Raw genomic sequence first — 20,077 nt, 5'->3', positions numbered from 1 at the left:
CTGGGTCTGTAAGCCTTAGTCTCCGTCTTTGCTGTTGAGGCTTGTGTCTGAATGTGCTCCATTGTGCAACAGACTTCTGCTGACCTTCCAAGTTCTCCCTGGCATTATCTGTGGTGAAAGATCTGGAAACTACCAATGCTGCCAGTTCCTGGATTGCAGGAGCCAATCTACAACAATGTAGCTGCTGCTGCTCTGTACTCCTTTCTAAACCTGGTGCAACAGACCTTTCCCACCTTACTTCCAGGTTGTCTTGGCCTGGAAAAGTATTTCCCTTTGTCTTTTTCTGGGTCCTGCCATTCAAAAATGTGTTTGGATTTATTATTTAAAGATCTCTGGAGGTGTTGAGGGAGAATTTGGAAGAATCCCTGCATTTATTCTGACATCTTGTCACCCTCCCCTCTACCTTGTTTTTCTTGTCTGGAACTTTTGCTTCATTCTTGGCATAAATCCCTAGTCATAGTGTATTATCCTGATGATAAAATTCTATGATCTATTTGCTCATTTATTTTATGTAATATTTTGCATCAATATTCATTAGGGGAATTGTCTATAATTTTCTTCGTCTGTTTTGGCTCTTCCTGGTTTAGGTAAGAGCACCACATTTTTGTCATAAAAAGAATTTGCTAGAACTCCTTCATCTATTTTTCCAAATAGTTTCTATAGTAATGAAATTGATTGTTCTTTAATTATTTGGTAGTATTCTCTTGTAAATCCATCTGACCTTGAAGATTTTTTTCTAAGGGAATTCATTGATGACTTGTTTAATTTCTTATTTCTAAAATAGGGTTATTTAAGTATGTTATTTCCTCTTCTGTTAATCTGGGCAATTGATTTTTTTGGTAAATATTCATTTCTTTCATTTAGACTGTTGAATTTATTGGCATACAGTTGAAGAATACATTTATTAGCATACAGTTGAAGAAAATATCCTGGATTATTGCTTTAATTTCCTCTTCATTTGTGGTGAATTCATCCTTTTCACTTTTGATATTAGTATTTTGATTTTTCTTTCCTTTTTTATGTTTTCTCTTATTTATTCAGTCTTCTGATTTTATTTGGTGGATTCTTGATAGCATCATTAGCTTCTCTCTGCTGATTCTAAACAAATATGGAACTTTTCATGAATGTGATGTCATCCTTGAAGAGGAGCCATGCTAAGCCTTTCGGTATTATTCCAATTTTAGTATATACACTACTGAAACAAATACAGGAATATATTTCTAATAGAGGACTTTCTCCATAAGTTTGTCTGCCATTAGAAATGCTATTAGAACTAGGGAAAGAGGACCACAGGTATGAAAACTCTAAAAGACTTAGTGTGGACAATAGGAGGAAAGTTCGGGGCTTTAGGTATGACATGTGAGAATTCATATCTATGATTGATCGGAGAATGCATATTTCCAGAGAACTACTCTCTTTATGGAGGGAACAAGTTAATTTGAGAGAAGCATAAAGAATGTTTGATAGTGGACCCCTGAAAAAAATGTGTGGATACAATTCAGAATGCATGGATTCAATGAGAGTTCAGGAAGTAATCAAATGAGTAAATTGATTCATATAAGATGAACAGAACTGTTAAGCCTTGAACACTGATTGAACATGAGCTGTGTCTTAAAGCAACATTGTCAAAAATGTCATATATAGAAAGCAAAGATGAGAGGGAATCAGATTTTGTCTTATGTAATTTATCTAAATAAATGAATTATAATCCACTATAAATCTGCATGGGATAGAGTGTAATAGTGGTGATAGTGATGCATGCTCTCTATGTAGGGTGGCATAAGGCACAAATTACATTCAATATTTTGTGATACATCTTTTCTTTTTTGCTATTTTACTGAGTCTTTCCACTCAAGTGATACAGGATGTGATTGGGACACTTCCCTTGCTCTTTCCTGACATTTCTCATAGCTCTGTTACTTCATTACTCATTCTCCAATTCCTCAGACCAGGCCAGTGTGATTCTATAAGACACTTTTTGATATAAGATAAAGGTAAAAATTCTTCTTACACTTTCTCTTCTGCTTAATATTATTATTTTCTTCCCAACACATCTAGGAAAACACTGACTTTTTTAAACCAGTTAGTCAATTATGTATGGGTAGGACCCAGTATATTTATAAAGTTCTTATTTGCACTATTTTTTCTTAAATATCATTGCATTCAATGTATTTTTGCCGTATTCTACTGAGCTCACTTTGTTTGCAAGCTTTTTGAATTAAGGGACTGGATAACATTGAAAACAGTCTTCAAATAGTTCATAGTGTATATCTTTCAATATTTTTCGTATATTCAAAATAGGTTGTTTTTATAATATAGGATTCCATTACATTAATGGCATTTCAGATTAAATGAATCAATGTTCATATTGATGTGAGTTCCCTATAATGATGAAATGGTTATATCATTTGTTGATGTTTGTTATTTTACCTATTTCCCATTTTCAAGTATCACTATTGTGTCTAAAGAAATGAGGTTCATATTTCCCTAATTGCATTCCTTTTGTTTTTATTCTAATTAAGTATGAAATTTGATTTTTGTTCTATAAAACTGATGATCTGGACATTCTAAAGCAGCTGATTGAGAAATAATTTGCACATTTTAGTCACTTCGTGTCCATTCAGATAAAATCAATGCCATTTTTGTGATATTTTTCATTGCTTATTACATCTACCCTTTCTGTACTATTTTTTTGAAGAAATTGTTCAGGATAATTTTATAACTTTTCTGGTTTCTTATTTTCTGCAACAGAACTACTTAAATTGTAATTATCTTCAAAGTAGTCTTTTTGAAAATACCCATGATGGACACTGAAATAGAACATGAAGAGGCAGCTAGGTGGTGCAGTGGATAGAGCACTGGCCCTGTAATCAGGAAGACCTGAGTTTTAAAATGACCTCAGACGCTTAATAATTGCCTGTGTGATCTTGGGCAAGTCACTTAACCCCACTGCCTTACAACCACCCCCCCAAAGAAAGAAATAGAGAATGAACAAATAACTTGTGAAATGACAACTCCTGTTGCTTTTGGATATAAGAAACTATCTTTTACATTCTAACATTAAAGTTTTTTCAGGCATTTACCACCAATAACTGTACACATGGGTTATTTTTTAGTTTTTTCACTACTACAATGAAAATGACCCCAAATATTTGTGTATATTTAAGTCCTTTATCATATTTAATATGTTAAGACATTAGAGATTAAATTAAATATATGCATCAAAGGATATAATTCTTTTTGTTTCTAATATCTCATATTACTAGATTCATATAAGCTATTTGGGGAGTAATCTACAATACTATCAACAATTTATTTGTGGGTTCTACCAATATTGAATTTCACAATTTTAAGTGTTTTTTGCCAGTTTAATGAGTAGAAGTATTTTTAAGTGGTTTTAATTTTCATTTCCTTTGATTATTACAGAATTTGAATAGTTTTTTAAGCAGTTTTTAGCATTTTATTTTTCCTTATTCAAAAAAGGTTCTTTTCATATCTTATGAGCACTTCAGCAGAGAATGAATATTACTCTTGTAGCTACTTTTCAGTTCCATATAGATTCTCAATGGCATTTTTATCAGATATATTTATCTCAAATATATCTTTCCGGGGGTGCCTAGGTGGTACAGTGGATAGAGTACTGGCACTGGAGTCAGTGAGTTCAAATCCGGCCTCAGTCATTTAAAAATTACCTAGCTATGTGGTCTTGGGCAAGCCACTTAAACCTATTGCCTTGCAAAAACCTAAAAAATACAAAAAAATACAAATATAACTTTCTGAATTTGTTCCTTTCAGATAAATTTCCTTTTTAGTAAAAAAAAAAAAGTCAAATCTATCAAAGATTGTTTCCTCAATTGACTAAAACATGTTATTTCTTTTTTTTCAAAATGTTAATATAGGTCACAACCCAATTGAAATGTAATATATAGATAGATAGATAGATAGATAGATAGATAGATAGATAGATATAGATATAGATATAGATATATATAGATATAGATATATAGATATATATTTTAATTAGAATTGTAATCTAATTTTCCTAACAGTTTTTCAAGCATCTTATAGTTAAAGCTATTGGCATGAAGTCACCTTTCTTTATAGAATATAGGAAAAATTGCCAAGATTATCTGAAGTGATTTGCCCAAGGACCTTAGATACAAGTAGTAATTAATGATGATTCTAATAAATATCTGTCTTTCATATAGCCCTATAATGTTTATAATTTGCTTTATGTGCATTACTCACCTTTGAGTTTCACATCAAGTAGCTTTATGAAATAGGTAATATAGAATATTATAGTAATTTTTACAGTTGAGATAATAGAGATAAAAAAGTTACATGTCTTATAATTTCAGGACTAAATTTCAGAGATAGGATTTGAACCCAGATCTTTCAGACAAAGTTTAGTAAATCTCCTCTGTGAACTTTATCAGTTAATTCCTTGGAGCCAGATCCTTTGATTCCAAATTGAAAGTAGACTGTAAATCATCCATATTTTTAATCCCTAATGATTTATTTAGCCTTGTAATTAGAAAAAAAACAATACCTATTGACCTCTTATTTGTTTTTTAAGTTTAGAGAAGACATTTATTTGGGTGATTATACTCCCCAAAATTGAACTGGTCTCCCAAAGGAAGAAGCAATTCAATTGAGGAGATGGTGAGCTTTTAAATTATGGAATAGATTTAATTAAGGACATACAGATGGGGGGAGCAGTGGCTCAGAGAGCAAAGATGATGTAATAAGGGACTTGTAGCTGGGGGGAAATAGCTGAAAGAATTAATTCTTTTAGGTAAGAACAGGGATTTATTGTCTTGTTGATATGTAGTCTTGTTCACAAATGCTTCTTAGAACAAGTCTCAAGCTCAAGTCACTCATATTTTTATCTTAACACATTTTTTCCCTTGAGAATAACCATTGACTTCTTAGATGTAAAAAAACTGTGTTTTAATCACACTTCTAACACATATTGGCTGCGTATACCTGGATAATTCACTTAATTTTTGTAATTCCTGAGACACTTCAAGTAGATTATCAGTTGAGGGATAAAGTGCTGCCTTTGGTAAAAGACGATTCCTTTTGTAGAAACTTCATGTAACAATTAAATCTTGCATCTCATTAAAAAAAACGTAACATATATTAAAGTAGCTAGAAAAATTCTACCTTTCTTATAAGTGAAAATTCCTATGATCCTATAGTTTATATTGCTTGCTTAATATGTTTTTCCAAATATATATTTTTAATTTTATATCTGCTTGTTTTATTATTGATGTTTTAAGGATATTTTTACATTTAATATGGTTAGTACCTTTATCAGTTAAATTTTAATTTTCCTTATGATATTCTGGTTTATGTACAGATAGATAAATATAGTATTTATTAAGGGCTTGCTATGCTTCAGGCTCTATGCTAAGTGCTGAAATGCAAATACAAGCACTAATAGCAATAGCCCTGCTCTCAGGGAACTTATATTCTAATGCTGATGACAACCCATAAAAGAAGGCTGAAAAATTGAGAAATAAATCAAGAAGGTCAGAGTGAAACCTAAGAGAAATGAGCTTAACTAATTTGGAGACTTCCTAAAATGGAAATTCTAGTAGGAATTCACCCATTGAAAGAGGGGCTACAGAGCTGGAAGAACTTTCCAGGGTGAAAAGTAGTAAGGGGAAAAAAGTTATCTTGCAGAACAAGAATTTTCTGGAGTGGATGTCTGGGAAGTCAGAAGCATAGGTAAAAGTTTGAACAGTTTGGGACTGGTAATTTGGACAATCTGAATACAATTCTCTCTTATAGCACTTGTTCTTTCTGTGACCCAGGGAAATGTTACTTAATCTTTCTATGTCTCAAGCAATTTCTTAATATTCTGCAGCCAAGTTATATTCTTAAGCCTATATCATTCCATATGAATATTGTTATAGCCTTATCTCATAATGTAGAGACAGTGGAGGATAGTAGGAAGGGTATGTGCTAAAAAAAAAAAAGGAAAAACCTGGGTTCAAATTCTAACTCTGATACTATACTAATTTACTTAAGCTTTCTACTCCTCTGTTTCCTTAACTGTAAAATGACTTGGACTATCTGACCTTTTGAGATCCATTTCAGCTTGACATCTATCATTTTTAGGAAGAAACCCTTTTCTATTGCAGTGCATGAATTCATTTGGAAGCTATTGATATTTTAATATTTTTTCAAACTATCCATTTACAAAGTATATCACTCCATTCATTTATTTCTTAATTTCTTTTACTTCTTTATCTTAATTATTTTGAAACTGTTTATCTATAGGTCTCTTGAGTCCCTTGATAAGTTAATGCTGTAATATACAAATGTTAATATGTGTTCATTAATTTGATAATTTAAGAGAAATACATGCACATGTAGAAAATATGACATACCTAATAAAAATATTGAAATATGTGCAGATCATATTTTTTCTTGTCTTTTCCCTCCTTTCTGTGGTCAGATATGATCTTATTATGAATGTAGAATACTTTGGAGGTTCTTATAACATTTGGGGTTTCTGACTATAAAAACATTCAATTAGAACTTTTTGAAATTTTGTTGGCAAATCTTAAATTTATTTATTTTTAAACATTTTTTAGTTATTCAAGTAGGAAAAAAACCCCTTCTGAACCTATTGTTTTAAAAATTAATGAATGATATATTTTGTTGAAAGCCTTTTCAAAACACAGAAATACAAAAACATACATGATAAAAAAGATGTTTCATTTATGCCTTTTGTTTCTCCATTTGTTGCAAATATATTCTGAATCATGCTCCCAGAACAAGATTTTGTACATTTTTGCCTCCATGGTGACCCTCAGGTTTTGGAGGAGAGTATCCCATCTTTATTATCTTGAGCTAAACCAGATGTGTTCTGCTCTCTTCCATTATTTCAGGGTCAGTAGTTGGTGTTCTAGTCCCATTTCACAACTTAATATTGAGAGACTTTATATAAAAAGAATATTTACTTCAAAAATTATATCAAAAACAAATGCAAATATTTCTCCCAATACTTTGGCCCTACACTTTCCCTATACTACTTCTGTATACTACTTATTTCAGTTCCTTCAGAGTATACATTCCAAGTTTGTATCTCAAAGCAGCACTGCTGCTGGATGAGTTCTTCCTTCAGTGACAAAGGGCTGGAGTCAGTTTTGAATGTCACTCTTTGCTCAGTGGGGTATCAGTGCTGAAATGCCTGCCATCCTAAATTTTACAGTGCTTGGATAATAAGGGCAGTTCCATTCTCTTCATGCCTTAGGAGCACCGATTCTGCACTGTCCATAAATATGATCTTTCAAAAATTGGGTTACAGAGGTAACCTCTAGAATTTTGGAAATCATAAAGTTATAGATTTCACTTCCTTCACTGGTCAGTGTGAGAGAACTCATTTAATTTGCCCAAGAGGGCTTCAACAAAGAGAAAGTAGCTATAGGTGGAAGGCCTATTTTTGAATGACTGTCAAATTAAACAAAGATCTACCTTTTAATCACTATAATTATTCACTTGGAACTATTTGAAGAATGTTCAAGCATGTAACACCATCTCTCCAAGGCAGTTGGATTCCAGTCATCAGAAATTTCTTACAAGTAGGATGTTGGTTTGCTTAATGTCTTCACACAGGGAGATGTACAGTCACTCTCTACATGTTTCAGAACCCTTTTACACAGTCTAATTATGTATATATATATATATATATATATATATATATATATACATATATATATATGTGTGTGTGTGTGTGTGTGTGTGTATGCCTATACATATATATGTAAATATATATGGCTTCTCCACTCCTACCCTAGAACTGAATCTTCCTTTGTAAGAATAACAATTAAGCAAAGATAACTATCACTGAAAGTATGTAACTTTTTGCTTCTCTAGCACTTTTCTCTCCCCCTACCAAAAAGAGAGAATTATATATATTCTGCTAGACCAAGATAATCATATTTTTTTAGGTTTTTGCAAAGCAAATGTGGTTAAATAGCTTGCCCAAGGCCAAACAGCAAGGTAATTATTAAGTGTTTGAGACGGGATTTGAACCCAGGTACTTCTGACTCCAGGGTTGGTGCTTTATCTACTGCGTCACCTAGCCACCCCAAGATAATCATATTTTAAAACTTTTCTGGTTAAAATGATGAGATTTATTTTCCTTATATTAATCATATCATAGATTTAGAAATGAAAGAGGCCCTAGAGATCATAAAACCTAACTTCATTTTATAAATAAGGAAAATGAGTCTCAATGATTCAGTGTCTTGCCCCAGTCATATAGCAATTAAATGTCTAAGATGATAGTATGAAGATGGTTTTTCTAAATGCAAGTCCAATTCTGTCTGTTATATGATGGTATCTGTCCTTGCAATCATTCTTTTAATCTAGCTCTAAAGCTAGTTTTGTTGTCATGTTACTATATTTGCATCATAGATATTTGTGTTGCTGCATATTTTGGCATTGCATTTAATTGATTGCATTGGCTCATAATTTTATTTTGCAGCCTTAGCATTTTGAAATTTATTAGAAGAACATAGTACCTTATTTTCTCATACTTAGAAATAGTGTGATGAAACATTTTTTAAAATGCCAAATACTGGTACTTTGAATATTTGGAAGCATTCACTTATGAATCTTTCAGGTGTTTTGTGGGCAATGGGCCCCAAATAGAGGCCAGGTACAATTGAACGAGAGGAATACACAGTAGAAAGGAAAAAATACGACTTAAAAATCATGCCTTTGGAATTATTTTTCATGACTGATCTCAAGTTACTTAATTTTTCTAATCTGCAATTTCTTTATATTTAAAATGACATTACTGGGAATGGGGATGGACAGAACCAAGATGGAAGAGTACATGCAGGAACTCACCTGACATTTCTGAAATGTTCTTCCAAATAACTTTAAAAAGTGTCTCAAACTGAACTGTGAATAAATAAAAAAAATAAGTTATATAAAGCATATTACAAAAAGTCAGATTTAAACAATTGAGAAAATATTAATTGTTCATGATTAGGTCAAGCCAATATAACAAAAATGATAATTCTACCTAAATTAATCTACTTATTTAGTCCTATACTATACTGTCAATGTCTTATCATATGAAGCTAAAAATGATAAAAAATTCAAGAATACTAAGGGAATCAATGAAAAAAATGAAAGAAATTTCTATAGCATCACCAGATATCAAACCATATTACAAAGTGATAAATCATCAAAATAAACTAGTACTGACTAAAAAAATAGAGTGTTGAATCAATGGAATAACTGAGATAGATACAAAATAGAAGTAAATTACCATAGAAATCTAATATTTGCTGAATGCAAAGTCACTATTTGACAGAAATTTTTGGGGAATCTGGAAAGCTGTCTGGCTGTAACTATGTATAGATCAGCAACTCACACTATATAGTGAGAGAAGTTCAAAATGGGTACAGTGTTTTTAAAAATGTCTATCATAAGCAAATTAAAGGAGTATGGAAAATTTTACTTGTTGATCTATGGATGAAGGAAGAGCTTATGGTCAAACAAGATAACTCATTACTAGATATAAATGAGTTAATTATATAAATGAGATAATTTTTATTATCTCAAATTCAAAATGGTATTGCCCAAACAAAACCAATGGAGCCAAACTTATAAGAAAACCAGGAAACTGGGGGAAAAGTTTTTAAAAGTTTCCTAGATAAATACTGCATTTCTCAAATATATAGAGAATTGAATCAAATCTATAAGACTAGGAACCATTCTCCAACTGATAAATGATCAAAAGTTATGAACATGCAATTTTATTTTTTTGAAACTTATTTTAATTTTTAAATTAAATACAAAGATAGTTTTTGACCTTCTTTTGGTAAGATTTTGAGTTTTACATTTTTGTACTTCCCTCTCTTTTTTTCCTTTCTCCACATGGTAGTTTGTAATCTGATATTGATTATGGATGTATAATAATCTTTAACATATTGCTATTTTAGTCATGATGTGAAAGAAGATTAAGAACTAAAGGAAAAAGTGAGGAAAAGAAAAAGTCTATTGAACAACATTTATAAAATGAAAATAACATGCTTCTGTCTAAATTCAGATATGGATGTTATTTTCTGTCACAAGACTTTTAGAACTCACCTTGGTCACTGAATTGCTAAGATGAGCTAAGTCCATCATAATTGATCATAATAAGTGCAGTGTTCTATTTCTGCTCAACAGTTTTTAAAAATGATTTCTTCATTTATTTTTATATTACTACAATAATCTTATTGTGAAAGTAAACATAAGCTTCCCTTTCCCGAACAAGAGAGAGAAAACTCAAGAGAAATGAATTGAGAGGAGGAAAAAAAAATGTACTTCAATCTGTGTTCAGATATCATTGGCTCTGTCTCTGGGATGGATTGAATTCTTTATGATAAATCTATCATGGAAGTTGCTTCAATATTTTTCCCACAAATGCTATTGTTAACTTTATTTCCCTCCATTCTATTCCTCCCCACTACCATTTATTCTATTCTCTCTCCCCTTTTGCCCCGTCTCTTCTCAGAAGTGTGTTGAATCTGATTACCATCTCCTATTATCTTCCCTCTCTTCTGTCACCTACAACCCCTCTCATCTCATCCTGTCCCCCTTCTCCCATCCCTTTCCCCCCTTCTCCTATCCCCTAGCCCTTTCCTCTCCTTTTGTCCTCTAGGGTAGGATACCCTATTGAATATGTATGCTATTTCCTCTCTGAGCCATTTCTGAGAAGAATGAAGGCTCACTCATTCCCCCTCACTTTCCCCTCTCTTCTACTACATTGCAAAAGCTTTTTCTTGACTCTTTTACATAAAATATCTTATTCTATTCTACCTCTCCTTTCTCTTTCTTCAGTACACTTCTTTTTCATCCATTGAATCCAACTTTATACTATATTATACCATTATATTCAGTTCCCTACTGTGCTTTGTCTATCTATTCTCCTTCTAACTGCTTTTATAAATGAAAAGGTTCATATGAGTTTTCAGTATCTTCTTCTCATACAGGAATACACACAATCCAGCATCATTCAATCTCTCATAATTAGTCCTTCCTGTCCACCCTCTCTATGCTTCACTTGAGCTCTGTACTTGAAGATTAATCTTTTTTGTTCACTTCTTTTTGTTTCAATAGAAAAGTTAGATAATCCCCTATATCTTTGAAAGGTCATCTTTTGTCCTGAAAGAAGTTGTTCAGTTTTGTTGGGTAGTTGATTCTCATTTGTAATCCAAACACTTTTGTCTTCTGGAATATCATATTCTAAGACCTATGAGCCCTTAATGTAGATGCTGCCAAATCTTGTGTAACCCTTACTGTAGTGCTACAGTAATTGAATTGTTTGTTTCTGGCTCCTTGGAGTATTTTTTCATTGACTTGGGCATTCTGGAATTTCACCATAATATTCCTGGGAGATTTTGGGGGGGAGGGGACTCTTTTAGGATTTGATTAGTAGATTACCTCAATTTTTATTATACCTTTTGTTTATAAGATCTCAGTACAATTTTCCTGGATAATTTCTTTTATTGTTGTTGTTGTTTTGAAGGGTATTTTTGCAAGGTGATTGGGGTTAAGTGGCTTGCCCAAGACCACACAGCTAGGTAATTATTAAGTGTCTAAGGCCAGATTTGAACTCAGGTACTCCTGACTACAGGACCCGTGCTCTATCCACTGTGCCACCTAGCTGCCCTTGGATTATTTCTTGAAAAAAAAAAGTCAAGGCACTTTTCCTCATAATAAAGTTCAGATAGCCCAATAATTTTTAAATTATCTCTTCTGGATCTGTTTTCCAGGAAAGTTGTTTTTCCAGTGAGATATTTCACATTTTCTTCTAGCTTGTCATTCTTTTGGTTTTTGTTTTATTGTTTCTTGATTTCTCACAAAATCATCAGCTTCCTTTAGCTCCATTCTATGTTTGAAGGAGAAATTTTCTTCACATCTCCTTTTTCTACTGGCCAGTTCTGCTTTTTAAGGCATTCTTCTCCTTATTGATCTTTTGGATTGCTTTTTCCATTAGACCTTAATTGGTATGTCTCATGTTATTTTCTTCAGTGTTTTTTTAATCTCCTTCATCAAGTTACTGATTTGGTTTTTATGATTTTCTTGCATTGCTCTCATTTCTCTTCCAATTTTTCCTCTGTGTCCCTTACTTGCTTTTCAAAGACTTTTTGGAGCTCTTTCTTAACCTGAGACTAATTCTCATGTTTTGGATATACAAATTTTGTCTTTGTCACCTTCTGGGGATATGTTTTGACCCTCCATGGGATCTAAGTAATTTTCTATAGTCAGATTATTTTTTTTTCTGTTATTTGTTCATTTCCTCAGACTATGACCTGATTTACTGTAAATTCAAAGCTTTTGGTGGTTTTTGGTATACTTCTCAGAGACCTTAATTCTTCCAATGTCTTGTGAGATGTTATGATTCCTCCCCTGCCTTGTGCTCTTGTCGGTGGATGACCCCTTTTCTCTGGAACTGGGAGGAGGGTCCCTGCTTCTCTATGGGAGTATGGGGCCCCTGAGTGTGACGTAGGTCTGAGTATGGTTAAAGAAGCAGAGTCTTTCCACAGGGATAGTAGGGAGATGTCTGCAATCTTTCCCTATCCTCCTTACCCTCTGTGGATGGAGCATTCTGAAAGCAGCTGCTCAGTGAATTCCCAGGTTCCTGGGGCTGTCCTAAGTTTGGTGCTGGCCTGGACTCTGTTCACTCTGGTAGGGCAGAGTTCTCCAAATGACCCTCCATGTCAAGCCTTATGATCCCCAGGCCAAGAGGTATGGAAACTGTTCCTGCTGCCATTGAGCCAGTGCCCCTAAAGACCCAGGCACTGTGTTCCTGGAAGGTTGAAGCTGGTTTGCTCTAACACAGCATGGCTGGGGCCTGGACAGAACTGTGGCTTTTTTCCAACCCTGGTTTTGGTGGAACAGACCTTTCCTGTGGATCTACCAAGTTGTTTTGTGCTGGAAAATTGCTTCACTTAGTCTTTCTGTGGGTTCTTCCCCCCCCCCCCCAAATATGGTTAGAATCAAAATTTTACGCTTTTGGAGTTTTGGAAGGGAGTTTCTGGAAATTCCTTCATGCTGCCATCTTGGCAGTTTTAAGAAGAAAAATTCAAAGCAATCTAAGGAAATAAAAAAATTATATCATCATTGATTAGAGAAATAAAAATTAAGCAACTCTAAGCTACCTCACATCTATCCAATATTACAGAAAAAGAAAATGATAAATATTGGAATGGATGTTAGAAAACTGAGAAACTAATATGCTTTTTGGAGAGTTATGAACTGATCTAATCATCTGGAGAACCATTTGATATTATATCCAAAGTGCTATAAAACTGTGCATGCCCTTTTATCTATCAATATCACAACTAGGGCTATATTCCAAATGGAGCAAAGAAAAAGGAAAAATTCTTTGATGTTCAAAAATAATTATAGTAGTTCTCTTCTAGTGCAAAGAATTGGAAATTAAGGAGATGCCCATCAATTGGGAAATGGCAGATCAAGTTATGGTATATAATTGTGCTATAAGCAGGGCAGTTTCAGAAAAGCCTAGAATGATTTACAGGAACTGAGGTAGAATAAGATGAGATGAACCAGGAGAACATTTTGAAGTATCAGCAATATTGCATGATGATCAACTATGAATAACTTAGAAATTCTGAGGAATACAATAATCAGGACAGTTCCAAAGGAATTGTGATGAAAAATGCTATTCACCTCCAGAGAAAGAACCGATGGTATTTGAATGCAAATTGAAGCTTCTTTTTTTCCTTTTTCTTTTTTTCTTTTGGAAAATGGTTTATATTGACATGTTTTCTATGACTTCTACATAAAATTGCTTGCCTTCTCAAGAGAACAGAGAGTAGGTATGTTTAATGTCAAAAAAATTGCATGAAATTGAGAAAAAAATAAACAAAATAGAATAGAAATATTGATTCTTGTCCATAAACAATATTTTTGCAAGGATCAAATTTTATATCCATATATTTATATATCTCTCTATCTATTTATACATATATACACATTCATGCACATACACATCCATATACATATACCTATATATCTATATAGCCTCATATATGATACGCATGGCACTTTATAAACTCAGTATATGTGAACAACATATATACATATATGTATACAAATACATACAAACACCCATATATATGTATATACATATACATATACATATATGTTTGTATATGTATATATAAACTTTATAAACCCGAAAGCATTATACAGGGTAAAGTCATAAGCTAAAAGTTCATATATAAATGCTAGTTATTATTTTCTGCGTTTTCTTTTTGAGATTGACAGTTTTAGACAATCCATTTCTTATTTTGTCAGTTGTGGCATTTTATATTACTTTATTATTTGTGAATATTCATCCTTTTCTTTTCTTGCAAGTTTTCAAAGTCATTTCTTAGAGCACTGTGAATAGTTGTAGAATTTTCTTGATTTTCATGCCACCTATGATTCCTTTTTACATTGCTAATTTGATATTTACAGCTATTTTAATTAGTTTCTGTGTTATTATTCTTTCAAAAATCCCTTTATTTTATTTACCACTTCAGTTATTTTATTTCAAGCTTATTTAAATTATTTTTAAATACAAAACTAATAAAAATCTTTAATATAATTTCTTTCATTTCTAAATGAATATCTTTATTTATCATCCAAAACAATAGAATACTTATTCTTTTTGTTTTGCTTTGTGCAATGCAGTGGGCTTAAGTGACTAGACCATGGTCACACAGCTAGGTAATTATTAAGTGTCTGAGGCCGGATTTGACTCAGATCTTCCTGACTCCTTGGTCAGAGTTCTATCTTGTATACCACCTAGTTGCCCCCTCTATTATTATTTTTGCAAATTATCTAATTTTATTCAAATTTCAGCATACAAAATTTTATTTTCTTGATTTATCTTTAACATTAAGTGAAGCATCTCATAAATTAAATTTGCATATGTCTCATTTATACTTTTTCAAGCATTAAAGAAATTCTTTCATGAGGTCCTTGTGTAAAAGATGGAAAAATGTAAGCAAGATCATAGTTTCAACAAGTGGATTTGAAAGTGATTGAGTGATCAGCTCCTAAAATGAATAATTTATGGTTCTTGGGTCTTATGGTTCTTAAGTGGGCACAAGGATTCCAGTAGAGTAGACCAGGCAATAGTGCTTAAAGAAATCCATGCAGTTTAAGGTTTTTTGTTTGTTTGATGAGACACTTGGAGGTACTGAGACAATAATCTTATCAAATTGACCTATAAACCATAAATGAGATTAATTTAAAGCCTTATTTTATGTGAAAAATGTAAACTGAACAAATGTTAAATGCATAGACCTTGCCTTTACATGAAAAAGAAGACATTTTATTTTACTGCAAATAATCAATAATATGAGTTAAAGTTCCACTCCTCCCATATTACTTCAAAACACATAAAATAATCATTTTAATTTGCATCAGGAGGGATATAATGTCTTTTAGGGGAGGCTGTGTGATTTTTCTGCTTCCATGTCAGAGAAAATATCAATGGTACTTTGATTTTGCATAGCATATTGTTTTAAAAAGATATATTAAGTTGGAGCATATTCAGAAGAGAGTTACCACATTGGGTAGGAATCCAGACATTTGTGTTATGAGTATTGGTTAAGGGAGATAAGTATGTTTAACCAGTAGGGGAAAAGAAACTTCATAAAAGTAATTTTAAATATTTGAAGGTCTGTCATGGTAAAAGAAGGATTTGATCTTTTTTGCTTGGCTCCAAGGAAAGGAGTAGGAAGATGGATAGATGTTCCAGAAAGGATAGATTTAGATTTAGTATCAAGTGTAAAGGGGAAGTTTCCTAAATATTAGAGGCAAATTATTTTGGAGATCAATTTGGAATTATATCCATAGGCCATAAAACTCTGCACACCACTACAAAGTCTGTATCCCAAAGAGATTTTTACAAATAGGAAAAAGGACTAGGGTATTTATAGTAGCCCTTTTTTGTATGCTGGCAAAGAATTGGGAACTGAAGGGATTCAAAGTAATGTCATCCAGAGATGTTTCCAAAGATTGGAAATTGGGAATGGCTTTACAAGTTGTGATATATGATTTTTATGGATTGTTATTGTGCTATAGGAAATGATGGGGGGGGGGGAACCTGGCAAGATCTATGAACTGAGGCAGGGTGAAGTCAGCAGAACCTGGAGAACATTATACACAGTTTCACCAATGTCATAAAATGAAATTTCACCTAACAATTCTTAGTCTCAGCAATACAAAGATTCAAGACAATCACAAAGAATTAATGTTGAAAAATGCTATCCTTTCTCAAGAGAAAGAACTGATGGCATTTGAATGCAGACTAAACCATACTATTTTCACTTTGTTTTATAGGATTGTATTGTATAACCTATATTGATTATTTACCACCTCAGGGAAGAGGAAGGGGAGAAAGGAAAAGAATTTGGATTTAAAAAAATTGTTAAAAATTGTTTTTATATGTAATTGGAGAAAAATAAAACACTGCCTAAAAAGTTAGAGATAACATAAAAAGGAAATGGGTTCCACAAAGACAAGTGCATTTTGCCATACTTGCCAATAATATGGAATTTTAGGGAATTTTTGTTCAGTTATGGCTTGGACTAAGTGCCTTTAAAGTCCTTTCTAAATCTTTCATTCATTAGTTCGTCAATTTAAAAGTATATTTTCATTGTTTATATTTCAATAATTTCCTGTTTCAATTGAATTTCGATTCCATTGTTTCAGTACTTTAATTCTAATTTTCCTTCCTCCTTTCCTTATCTTCCCCCTCCCCCTTCTTTTTATTCTCCTCTCTCTTGCCCAGGGTTAATTTTTGAATTTTACAATGTTATTTGCCCATGATAAGTATTGTACAACTTATACTACTACTATTTTAAATTTCCTTTTAAATATGTATATAAATAATATCTATTACATTGATAAGAGTTGCAATTATCATACTATTCTAACTAATTTATTGTTTGTACATTTCTTCTACTTTGACATTTTGTATTTTTTTGCCCTTTTTTATTTTGTTATTTTTGAGAGGAAAATGAGGGTTGTGTGTCCCTTGAAACCTTTTATCACACTAATTTTACTGAACTGACAATTTAATTTTTTAAAGTGTTCAAAATTGAACTTTATGCATTGTTTATTATTTGCAGACATTATTTCTGTTCATTTGTAGATAAGGGAAACAATTTTGAAAAATGGCTAGGGAGCTATACTTGAAGCCCAGAAAATGGCTTCATATCTTATTTGATACTAGTGAATTTATCACCCTGAAGTTGTCATTCAATTTCTTGGGAGTCTATGCAATACTCTTAACATTATAAGTTGGAGAGAAGGTACTGAGTTGCCTTGTGAGTAGTCCCCTCAATAACGAGTTAATGATATTGAAATCATAGGCTCATTACTATTGGTATCTTTTCACAAAATCTTTTAGCTGAAATGCATCACAGCATTCATTTCATCTTACTCATATCTGAATAAGAATTCCTTCTATAACATTCCCAATAAATGGTCGTTAAACTGCTTTTTTTCTAAAACAATTCCAATGAAGGGCACCCATTATATACCAGCATAGCTCACTGTACATTTGGATGCATGTAATTGTCCACCTCATACTTTAATACAAATAGTATCTACAACATGGCAGTCTGTACTTTATTAGGTTCAGCAATGGAAAATGTGCTACTTAGCTAATTTTTAGGAATGTTCTTCCTTATGGCAAGACAAAATTTTTCTCATGACAAATTAAGTACCTAATATGTATGCCTAATTTTATTCTCTAGTATTAGATAAAATTTAATCCCTCATCTAAATTAAATACTAAGAGACCCAATCACATTCACATTAAATATTCTCTTCAACAGGTTCAATGTCCCCATTTCCTTTGTATGATCTTCACATGGCATATAATCATATTCTGTGCTACTCTCATTATCCTGATTACCCTTCTCTGGACACCCTACAGCTTACTTTAACATCTTTCCTAAAATGTAGATCTAAGAACTGGAGTTCAGATATGAAAATACTACTTCTCTGGACATGTTGGACTCATGACGAATACAATGGAATGATGGTCTCCCTAGTCGATTTTTAATTTAATAATTACTCATTAAATGCCTACTTTTTCCACACCATTATGCTAGACTGGGAAGACATAAATGAAGAAAAAAAACCCTGCCCTCAAGAAGCTTGCATGCACATAAACGTTGGAACAAAGTAATTTCAAGGAGAAGAAACTAATAGCTCTTTATGAATGTATGGAGTTAACATATGCCTCAGGGTATTCAGTGGCACTTATGTCGCATATTGTAAAACTTAGCAACTTAGTAGCAGGGGAGGGGATTTAAAACAATTAGTATGTATGTTCCAGATATGGGACTATGTTCTATCAAATGATAACAACCCTTGACCATCTACAACATGTGAAATTAATTATTTGAATCCATAGGTAACATTTAAATTCATCCCTGTTTTTTAATTTAATTTAATTTTATCATATTTGGCCCAATATCCTTACCTGTGAATCTTTTTGAATTTTTATTCTGTCATGTTTCTAAAGAAACACCACCTTCCATATTCTTTTCTCCTTCTTATCTTTCTTTATCTTTGTCCCTTCCTTTTCTGTTTCCCTGTTGGGTAAAGATGCATTTTGAGGCATCTTTTTATTATGCTGTTTATTTTCTTTCCATCATTTTCTTGCATAACTATTATTTATTTTCCCAATTCTTTCTTCTATCCAACTTATTTAAAAAAATTTGTTCTGTCTTAATCTCTTTCTTTAGGTCTTCTAGGAAATGTTGTTTGACTTGTGATCAATTTGCATGGTTTTTTTCCCTTTCCTTTTGCAACTTGTAGGTATTTTCAGGTCATTTCTTCTGTGTTTGTAGCTTGAGCTTTTCTTCACCACAATAACTGGTTCTTCTTTATGCTATTTTTCCAGTCTGGTTCTTCTTTATGCTATTTTTTCCAGTCTATTTCATGGGTGTAGATTTTATGTTAGAGTTTGGCTTTGTTCAAATCTGTAGTGGGGGTGGGGTTAGTCTAATATGAAACTCTGTTTTATATTCTGCTACTGTTTTCATAGCTCAGTAAATTTTCAGTACTTTCAGAGTAATGTCATTCAGAGAAATATAAGATTCCTGCCCTACTGATTTGCACATTGGTCCTTACCAAGGTAGGATCACATTGGTCCTTACCAAGGTAGGATCCGTACTGCCTTGTGCCTAAGACCACACTTCTCTGATGTGGAACTGATTAATGGATGAGAGAGCCATCAGGTGGCATCTGTTTCTGTTCCCGGTTCTAATAGGGACTTCTAATGGAATCTCTTTCTGATCAGGTGTTCAGTTCCCTTACTGTTCTTGGGTGTTGGTCTACTCTTGATTCCACCATATCACTTTCCTGAACTGTCTCTTCCCCAGTGTCTGCAAACCTATCTTTCTTTTTTCCTAAACAGGTCTGGGTTAGGGGAAAAAAATGACTCTCTGGAATTTTTCATTGTATTTCCTACCCAGAATTCAATTTGGTGCATTTTTTTAAGTTGTCAAGGCATGTTTTTGAGAAGCTAATAAAAATGCTGACTTTACATCTTGGCCCTGACCCTGAGGAATATTGTTTACTTAATTTCACAGCTTATAAATGTCATCATTATTACATTCTTTTAAGAAAGAATTTATTACTATAGTTTATTTTTAAGTTCATCAAAATTTATTTCAGCTCTTTCTTCCTCCCCAGAAAGTCATCACATTTAAAGGAAAGAAATGAGAAAAACAGGAAAACTATTAAGTTCATTTAAAATGTCTCAAAAAGGCCTCTGTAAAAGAATGGGGAGGCTGTCTCATATCACATCATTGCAATCATATTCACACTTTGCAATTTTGTAATATCATCTCATTTCTTAGGTATTCTTTGATTTACATTTTTTAGTCATTGTGCAATATGCTTTTTAAACTATGCTTACTTCACCTTACTTTAGATGATAAGAAGTTTTCTATGCATCTCTAAACTGATCTTATTTTGTTATTTCTTCCAGTATAATAATGTTCCCTTACATTCATGG

General features: G+C 32.6%; 1 protein-coding gene and 1 non-coding gene across 5 annotated transcripts in view; one reads left to right on the top strand and one right to left on the bottom strand.

Moving 5' to 3' along the window:
* The window catches only part of SGCD (sarcoglycan delta), a 1,459,164-nt gene that overhangs the window by 236,342 nt on the left and 1,202,745 nt on the right, over nucleotides 1–20,077 (top strand). The gene's annotated exons all lie outside the window — the stretch shown is intronic.
* On the bottom strand, nucleotides 1,103–1,208 carry LOC141510589 (U6 spliceosomal RNA). The gene has a single exon (XR_012475045.1). It is a non-coding gene; the product is annotated as a U6 spliceosomal RNA (small nuclear RNA).

The sequence above is a fragment of the Macrotis lagotis genome, chromosome 1 (genome assembly GCF_037893015.1).
Source record: "Macrotis lagotis isolate mMagLag1 chromosome 1, bilby.v1.9.chrom.fasta, whole genome shotgun sequence".
Lineage (NCBI taxonomy): Eukaryota > Metazoa > Chordata > Mammalia > Peramelemorphia > Peramelidae > Macrotis > Macrotis lagotis.
The sequence above is the reverse complement of the archived record's forward strand: the minus strand, read 5'-3'. Positions and strand labels throughout refer to the sequence as shown.